General features: G+C 41.5%; 1 non-coding gene across 1 annotated transcript; it reads left to right on the plus strand.

The window, feature by feature from the left end:
• Positions 1–8805: 8805 nt before the first annotated feature.
• Mir6344 (microRNA 6344) lies at positions 8806–8909 on the plus strand. Its single transcript, NR_105762.1, has one exon. It is a non-coding gene; the product is annotated as a microRNA 6344 (primary transcript).
• Positions 8910–9761: the final 852 nt, after the last annotated feature.

Here is a 9761-nt window from a genome sequence, read left to right on the forward strand (position 1 = left end):
CTGTGATAATATTGGGCCAGCTAGAGATAATCTCTCATTTTTTTTATTGTTTTATTTTAAAACAGGGTCTTTCTATGCAACCCTGGCTGACCTAGAACTCACTATGTAGACCAGATTGGCCTTTTTAAAGTAATCTAAAAAGGTTACTTTTTGTGTAATATTAGCTCACACATTCTAGATGTTAAGGCTGAACATCTCTGATAGATGGCATTATTCTGAATGCCACATTACTGGGTATTTTTTAATAAATGAAGGACATGCCTAATAGTGATATAACTGAAGATTGAATAAGATAGCCTGGGTAGATTTAGGAAAATAGAAGAACACACATCTATTCTGTTCCATGGCTAGACTTAAGTGCCTTCCCTCCCATGAATGAATGAAATGGCTGAGCCTTATATAGGATGTGGGGGGGGGGGGCGTGGAATGAAAGGTTGTAAGAAGTGATGTTAATCTCTCGACATCCACTGTCCTCTCCCCCTTCCATTCTCAGCCAAGCACAGATAAACTGGGCCCCAAGAGTATTAGGAGAGAGATAATCTACACTAAAAAACACAAGAGTTCTATCCATAGAGAATCTTCTCTCACCAGCCACAGACATGGCCCACCATCCTCAGGCCAAAACATAACTGATCTTTACACAGGCTTATACCCCTATGACCTATGCCCTTCTACCCTGTCTCTTTCTTCTGTGTCTCTACACACTACTTTCTTTTTGTTGCAATAGCATTAGGTGCTATGATTTGAATATGAACTGCACCCCATCCCCATCCTACCCAGGACATACTGCAGGCTTGGTTGCCAGTTGATAGGTTGTCAGAAAGTGACTGGTTCCTGAGGTCTCTGGCTTAATGAATGCATCAACCTTAAAATAGATTTGTAACACGAGGTCTGCAATGGGAGACTGTGAGAAATAGAAGGTAAGGTATTTCAAGTCTTGCCCCGCTCCCTTCTTGTAGGCCTTATCTCCACTTCCCATCCACCAGGCTGTGACTCGCTCTGCTCTACCATACACTCTCAGCTGGGATAAGCTGACATTTCTGAGACCATAAGCCAAAATAAGTCCTTCCTCCCTTGAGTTGTTGGTGTCGGGCAAATCTTCACAGCCATGAGAAATATAGCTAGAACATGAGAATCCCAGCTTTCATAAGAAGGAAGGCCCCTGTCAGAGATATAGGTAAATATCCAGGTAGGACTCCTCTTTCTCAGTCATTTCACAATGTAACACCAGCCATACACATGCCTTCTCTCTTCTCGTTGGAGATTAGAGGGAAACCTCCCTTAGTAATTTAATCAGTGTCAGGCAATCCCCCTCTACATGAAGCAAAAGCATGAGATCCAGTGGACCTACATTATTGATCACCACAGAAAGACCACCAGAATTCAGGCCATGTGGGGATCTTTCTCCTCTTTCAATGAGCCGGGGTTTGCTGCTTGGAAGGAGTGCTAAAAAAAGCATTTGAAGAAAACTGTATTCGAGGCAAGAGGAATACCTTCATTCTGTCTGTAATGTGTGAACATTCATTTGATCATCCCAGTCTATGATCTCCTCGTAGCCACTGCTGGATCATATAGCTGTTCTGCAAACAAGCCTCTTTCCTGAATGCGATTTCCCTCTTGGGCCACTGCCAAGAACAACAAATTGAACTTTAACTCCAAGTTGGAAAAGTTTCCCTTTCCTGACAAGAGTGAAACCCAAGTCTATTATCCTAACTTAACTGATAATACAATCCTTTGATGTTACTCTTTGAACGTTCCATGTAAGTTGAAAGTTACTATGGAAAGAGAGAAAGAAAAAAAAAAAAAAGAATCACGCAAAGGAAGCTTTTGAGTTTGCAGTTATCCTAATTCTTAATCTCAGACACAAGACAAACATTTCGCACTTCAGGTTTGCCATAACAAGACCCACAAAACTTCAAAAACGCAGGCAGATACATCTGAGTTCATTCATCTCACAGGACTCCCTAGTGGCCATATGTTACCTTATTTTTTTTGGTATGAACTATGATTTCTGTACATTCCATTATGTCTTCAACCTGGAAACAATTTCCCCTTTAAATATGGATGTGAAAGCAAAAAGGGAGAGCTAGGAGGCCCTGCTCACAAGGAGTCTCGCTCCCACAGACCCCTGCTCTGGAGGACTCCTGCTCACACAGAAATGTGCTCACACCCCTGACCCTCTGGACACATTTGCATAATAGAATGAGTCTCTTTTTATGTTGTAGCTAGTTGTTTAAATCTAATTACCTGTCCACAGATCCCATGAACCGAATTACCAACTAAATATTACTTATGGCCCCTGCCAACGAGAGTCCCTGACAACAATTAAAAGAGAAAAATATAGAAATAGGTCTGTGATTTATGTAAGCTTTAACCAAACCACTGGAGTAATAGCCAGAGTGAGAACTGATTGCTTTGTTGAACTTCCTTGAATGTACTTTACAACTCACTGTTTTTATTTTGAGTGGCACTGAGGGTCAGGAAGGACTACCGTATTGTGTGCAGTGTCTAACAACTGTTTATGATTCTCTTCTAGTTCTTAGACAAGAGCAGCCTTCCAAAACCCATTGGGGCAAAAATGTGCAGGAATGGATCATAAGTCAGAAAGTGCCTGACAGCACAGAGCGGTAGATCAATAGCATTAGTCCATGAGCGAGTGGATGGAAAGTGGGATCCCTGTCCTTAGCACAGGATGGACTCCTGAGGAAGATTCCAATAATTATTTCTTGACCTGACAGTGTGTAATAGAATCTTAATGTTTTTAGAATACATAGTGAGCAACTAAAATATGAAACTATTATCAGATAAGCACAACCAATTTTACACACACACATACACACATACACATTCAATATGCCAATAATTAGATCCTTCTAAACATTTATAAACACCACTGCTTACTCTTCTTTTCAGTAGTTGGATGACTTATTTTCACCTCCATGCATTTTGTGCAGTTATGTTTGCTGTATTCAGTAACTTACCAGACGGAAGAATGGTAGCTAAGGCTTGGACAGTCAAAGACATCCAGAAGTTGAGTTACCTTATGTTCCCTGAGTTGGCTGTGAGCTGCGCTAGGTTTTAGGACAGAACTCCTTAGCACCTGTGGTTAGGGAGTTCCTGATCAGACAATGATAAGCAGTTCACGGGAAATTCTGCAAGTAGCTGCTGTCTAGGAGGTTTAGGAGAGTAGAGTCCTGACAGAGAAAGTCTCTGGTTCCCTGAAAACAGGAATAGGAGAGGAGGTGCTATTTAGATCCTCAGGAAAATGGCCACAGGGTCGCAAAGTAAATAATATAGATCTTTCAAAGAGATGGTGATGGAAGGAAACAAAATGCAGGCATTATGAGAACTGTCAAAAGCAGGGAGGGAATCTGTTTCTGAATTCTAGCCATAGAGTTAAGCAAAAGAGGTAGGTACAGAGGCCCATGAAGATTCACATCCGTTAACACTAGAGTCTGTACCATGGACAAAAAAGTAGTAGAATCAGAACCAAACTGTTGTACAATGTAATTCCAGTCATTGCTGTTCCTTGTGACAGACCAGAATGAGACTGAGCAAAGAGAAGACCTGGGTACCACAACACACTTGAATATGTTCATTCATTCATTCATTGATTCAAGAAGTTCCAGTGTGAGCCAGGTGATGGTGGTACACACCTTTGATCCCAATACTTGGGAGGCAGAGGCAGGTGGAACTCTGTGAATCAAAGCCATCCTGGTCTACAGAATGAGTTCTGGGACATCCAGGGCTACACAGTTAAACCCAGGAGGAGGAGGAAGAGGAAGAGGAGGAGGAGGAAGAGGAGGAGGGAGAGGAGGAGGAGGAGGAGGAGGAGGAAGAGGAGGAAGTTGCTCCAGTGTGGTCATTAACTCTGTGCCAGGCACCAAGAGCTGGTGAAGATTAAGATGACCCAAGCTATCAGGGAGAAACTGGGAAGCAAGTTTTCACACAATGGCTGCTGGGAGGAAGACAGCTAGAAAGGGAGCTACATAAAAGAAGGAAGCAAGGGATACAGAAAGAAAGAAAGCAGGCAGGACTAAACTCACTCTGAGCCGGCCCCTGTCACCTGATCTAGGTTTCTCTGAATGAGATGGCCAACAATCTGGTTTTTAATAAGAGTGGACTTACATTATAAGGTGAGCTCTTCCTTCAGCAAGTACACTATTAGTTCAAATAAGGTTTAGAGACCACGCCTGGGATTAAACTAACACAAATGGGATGACACCTATGCTATTGATCCCCACGCTACCCGAACACATTCTGTAATGATATCTACCATCCACTACTAGGATGAAACAACAACAACAACAAAAAGTCTATGTCAGCCTTAAATTCTATTTTTGCTTCAAGACTGCTTCTCCTAGCTACCACTCAATCTAAAATCGACTTCCAAAATCTACCCCAAATCATTTTGATTTTATTTCCTTTACCTCCATGTTAGTACAAGGTGTTAATCTTTTCCCTGTATTATCTCAACAGCCTCCATAGTGATTTCATTACCAGCCTGAATAGAACCATTGGCATGCCTCCTCACTGCAAGAACTTTCTTAGACCTACCTGTTCCAGTTTCTGGTCCCAAATGCCCATCACCAGATGCTTTATCCTTCATCTGCTACATCCCAGCCACACTGCCTGCCATCTTCCTGTTGCTGATCCTTTGGCCACCTTCGGGTATTTGTACCTCTTGATTACTCTGCCTAGAATGTTCATGTTTAGTCTTTTGATGTGTGTGTGTGTGTGTGTGTGTGTGTGTGTGTGTGTGTGTGTGTGTTAAACATAGCTCAACTTGGATTTGCCCTCTTCAAGGAAGTTTATTCCTTAATAATAATTTTTAAAATTTGATCATAATTTCAACCATATTCACTCAGTATGATAGTACCCGTTCACAACTCAAGCACTGAGGGCAGAATGACTGAGATCCTGAGATGCCCCACAATGTCACAGGGTGGAAAGTGGAACCTAGTTAGAGGAATTACCCCACTATGGAAATGTCTCTGAAGGGCATATCACATTCCAATCTCTCCCTTTCTCTCTGCTTCCTGATCACCATAAGGTAAGCAGCTTTGTTCTGCTGTGCACTCTTGCTATCATGATGTTCTGTCCTCCCACAGAGGATGGCTAGGTCTTCTGGGACATGAACCAAAATCAACTTCCCCTGCCCCAATGAAGTGTTTGTCACAGCATGAATAGTGACCCACACAAGTGAGTTTACTAATAAGGAGACTTGCAAATAATTATTTTTGTAGTTACTATGGAAAATGCATTCAATAAACTCTGGTAAGTTCCAGCAGAAACCATGTGATAGATCCAGGTTTGTTTTTGTTTGTAAGTTTTTTTTTTAAGATGTAATATCTGAACAGCACATGAAACCAAAACATAGCTTGACTTTCCTCAGTGCTATGCACTGGGCTATGATGTGATTTTCCAATTAGCATGCTATAGAAAATTTAATATACCAGTGCTTGGCTACGGAGATAGCTAGGCTAGTAAGAGCACTGTTTGTTCTTGCAAAGGACCTGGGTTCAATTCTCAGCACCTGCATGGTGTAGTTCGTAACAATCTGTAACTCCAGCTCCAGGTTATCTGAATCCTTCTGCTGATATCTTCAGACGCCAGGCACATACACACAGCACAGACATGCATGTGAGCAAAGCACTCACACACATAAAAATAAAACTAAGCATTAAGACATTTATACTTACAGGAAACCACAGCCATCAGTCTCACATTCCTACAGCCAAGACCCCAGGACAGAGAAATCGAATGATGGTGAGCATTTCATGTGTTTGTTGACAATTCCTGCCTTCTTGAAGAAAGCAAACTTTGAGCTAGGAAATCTAACCTTGGATGTCAGGTACCACACACATGGACCAGAAAGCACCATGCTTCATATGCATAACTCTCCCAACCACTAAAAAGGATAGTTTCATTTTTGAAAAATCTCTGTAGAAGGGTGGGATGTGCATGCCACAGAGTGAGGGGAAGTCGGAGAACAGCCTCAAGAATCAATTCACCTTCCACCTTCTTTGTGACAGCATCTCACTGTTGCTCACCACTGTCTTTGCTAGGCTAGCAGGCTCACAAGCTTCCGATTCCCTTATCTGTGCTTTCCACCTCACCTTAGAAGAGTTGATGTCCCATCTGTGTTCAGGTGAGTTCTGGAGATTCGAACTCAGATTCCCATGTTTGCACAGCAAGCGCTCTACACTGAGCATCTCTCTGGCCCAACCTTGGTCCTTCTTCTTCTGTTTTGTTTTGTTTTGTTTTGTTTTGTTTTGTTTTGTTTTGTTTTGTTTTTTAAAGCTAGCGACAACCTTTTGGACTGTATAATAAAAAGGGAAGAGCCTATTCTTGCTCTCTGATCTGTCCAGCTCCAAGCCAGTTCTTTAACTAATTAGGCTGGAGGATCTGCGACTCACCTAACATCTTTAGAGAATAAAATGAGTCATAACATGAAAGAAATGAAACAGAGAAAGGAGAAGAAAAAGAGATCACAGATGATAACAAAGGAGACAATTGCCACAAATCCTTATTACTCTTTGAGGTGGAGAGAGTTTATTGGATTTCTAGCAAAATCTACTTTAGCCTCTCAATTCAATCAGATTGATAAAGCCCCTGAAGATTTATACCTTGCTGTCATTGCTTTCCTGACCCATCTGGTGACTGTGACCATGCTCAAACATTAAGTGGAAGGAAAATAAATGTGCATTCTTTCTGGAATGGCACCTGCATACGTCCTCAGCCTGACACACTGCATCAAGCTAAAGCACACAGAAAACCTGCATGTGCTGAGCTGGTAATGGCTGCACTTTGTTCCCAGGCAGCTGTTTTATTTTGAGCAAAGCCGCATGTAATACTAGATGGGATTAATTTTTTTTTTTCTGATGAGGAGCCAGCCAAATGTTTCCTTGTTTCTAAGTTTGTCCCCTTATTGAGTCCCAAAAAGGAACTGAGAGGGCCTTCCAAGACATCCTCTGTTGAATATGTCATTCGAGACTCTTCCCAGCCAGACCTTTAGTAACCGGAGAAAAATGTCTCTAGGTGAATTGCCTGAGAACAAATCACTTCATTCTGCAGAGAACGTCACTCTCTTTTTAAGCACTCTCCCTGGGGCTTCTGGGAAATCCTTTTCAATTTCCTTTTATTTATAGTCAGGTGCCAAGATTTGTTGTGGTCTTTGATAGCACACCAAAAAAGGTGTTACTCATCCCCTCCAGGGTTTCAAAGCTGAATGTGAATTCTCTCCTTTGCATAATAGGATCAGAACATTGGTCTGTTTTGGAAAAGCATAGATTTCTCACATACAAAAATTTGCATAAAATAGTTAAATAGTTCATGTAAAAGTCACTTTGGGGAGAGAGTCCTTTATGCCATCCTCTCCTAATTCAAAGTTCTTAAGACTAAGCCAAATTTTCAACAGACAAGTTCTTATGGACTAGACTATACTTCCTTTCTTGAATGTGTTCTAACACTGGTTTTTGGAGGGTTTTGTTTGTTTGTTTGTTTGTTTGTTTTACAAAACTATTGTTTTATTTACATCTCCTTTTGACACGCGCTATTCCAAATGACCTAGTGTTTAACTTCTGTGTTTGCCTTTGATTTGGTGAAACCCATTTTCAAACTTCTGAGGGAATCACCATCCCTGACCTCAAGCTGTACTACAGAGCAATAGTGAAAACAAAACAAAACAAACAAACAAAACAAAACAACAACAACAACAAAAAACCTGCCTGGTATTGGTACAGTGACAGGTAGGAAGATCAATAGAATAGAATTGAAGACCCAGAGATGAACCCATATACCTATGATCACTTGATCTTTGACAAAGGAGCTAAAACCATCCAGTGGAAAAAAGACAGCATTTTCAACAAATGGTGCTGGCTCAACAGGAGGTCAGCATGTAGAAAAATGCAAACCAAACCATCCTCATCTCCTTGTACAAAGCTCAAGTCTAAGTAGATCAAGGACCTCCACATAAAACCAGATACACTGAAACTAATAGAAGAGAAAGTGGGGAAGACTTTCAAATACATGAACAGAACACCAATAGCTTATTCTCTAAGATCAAGAATTGACAAATGGGACCTCATAATGTTGCAAAGCTTCTGTAAGGCAAAGGACACTGTCAATAGGACAAAACGGCAACCAAATGATTGGGAAAAGATCTTTACCAATCCTACATCTGATAGAGGGCTACTATCCAATATAAACAAAGAGCTCGAGAAGTTAGACTTGATTTGTGAAGTTTCTAAAACTTTGCCCAAGTCACAATAGTGTTGTGATGAAGTTTCCCTGAAAGGGGATCAACAAGCACGCGTGTGCACAGCAGTACTGGGAGATCTTGGAATGTCTCAGAGGGCTCTGGGGTTCAGGAGAAGCCCCAGCTCTTTTCTGTCACTTTGTTCTAGGCTTGTTCTTGCTGCCTCTGGAACTTAAGACACTTGCCTCCAGAGAGTTTGGCAAGATTGGAAGACAGCCGTGTGGCAAGGTTTGGAAATTGACCATTAATTGTTTGGAGAAGAAATATATGTATGTGTGTGTGTGTGTGTGTGTGTGTGTGTGTGTGTGTGTGTGTGTGGTGTGGTGTGTGTGTGTGTATGTGTGTGTATGTGTGTGTATGTGTGTGTGTGTATATACATATATATATATATATACACATATATGTGTGTGTGTATATATATATATACACATATGTGTGTGTGTATATATATACATATATATTAATATATATTAATTATTCCATCAGATACTGAGTCACTGATCTGTATTGAAGATAAGAACATGCCAGTCCTTGGAAACAAACTATTTTCCTACTGTTTTCCTACTGTTTCCCTTTTAGGTTTTGAATTGTCTGTGTTGAGCTCATTTGTGGTGGCATCCAGAGTGGAGATGGGAGAACAGGAGGAAGCAACGATATTTAAGTGCAGAGCCCTTGGCCATACAAAATCAAAGTCTGTCTCTAGGCAGAACCACCCTGGGAATGCAGTTTTATACATTCTAAAGTCAAGGTTTCTAGTCAAGAAAGTTTCTTCCTGGATTGAAAATCATAGTCAATCTCAGAAAGTTTGAGAAATACGATGATCTCGGTAGGCCCTGCTTGGTGATTCTAATCATGATAGGTCCTGAGTAGTCATCTTTTGAACACAGTTATGAGATCTGCATCCAGTGTCTGTCTTGGCTCAGTATTTGGTCAGCACCAACACCCCCTCACTCTGTTTTGCCTGGGGATGAAATGGGTCTGTTGGTCTCAAGCCTAGAATGAGTCCGTTTGTGAATCCACATAATCTCCACCTTCAGTCTTTCCTGTAGGCCAATGCCACGTAGCAAGCCCTTTGACTTCCTTCCCGATTTGCACTCACACTCCCAAGCAGCCTTGGAATCAACCTTCTAAAATGAGCGCTTTCTGATGTCTTAAAAACTCTGCCTAATTATTGCTTGAGGGATGTCGATTCTCAGAGACACAAGCCCTCCAGTTTTACCCGAATATGAGCTGGAGTTAACCATATGCCTCTGCTTTGCTCTGACATTCTTCCTGTATTAGTCTCGGTTCTCTACAGGAGCAGAACAGTAGAATTAATATATATTACAAAGGGGATTTATTAGATTGGCTTAAAAGATTTGGCCTGAGTAGTTCAACAATGACCATCTGCGTGCTAGAGAAGCTGAAAGCCAGTTAGCTCTTCGGTCCACAGACTGGATGCTTCAGCAGTCCCAGACTGGCAAAGAAAGCCTGGATCATTGCCGGTCTTCAGTCCTCATTG

Source organism: Mus musculus, chromosome 1, assembly GCF_000001635.26.
Source record: "Mus musculus strain C57BL/6J chromosome 1, GRCm38.p6 C57BL/6J".
Taxonomy (NCBI): Eukaryota; Metazoa; Chordata; class Mammalia; order Rodentia; family Muridae; genus Mus; species Mus musculus.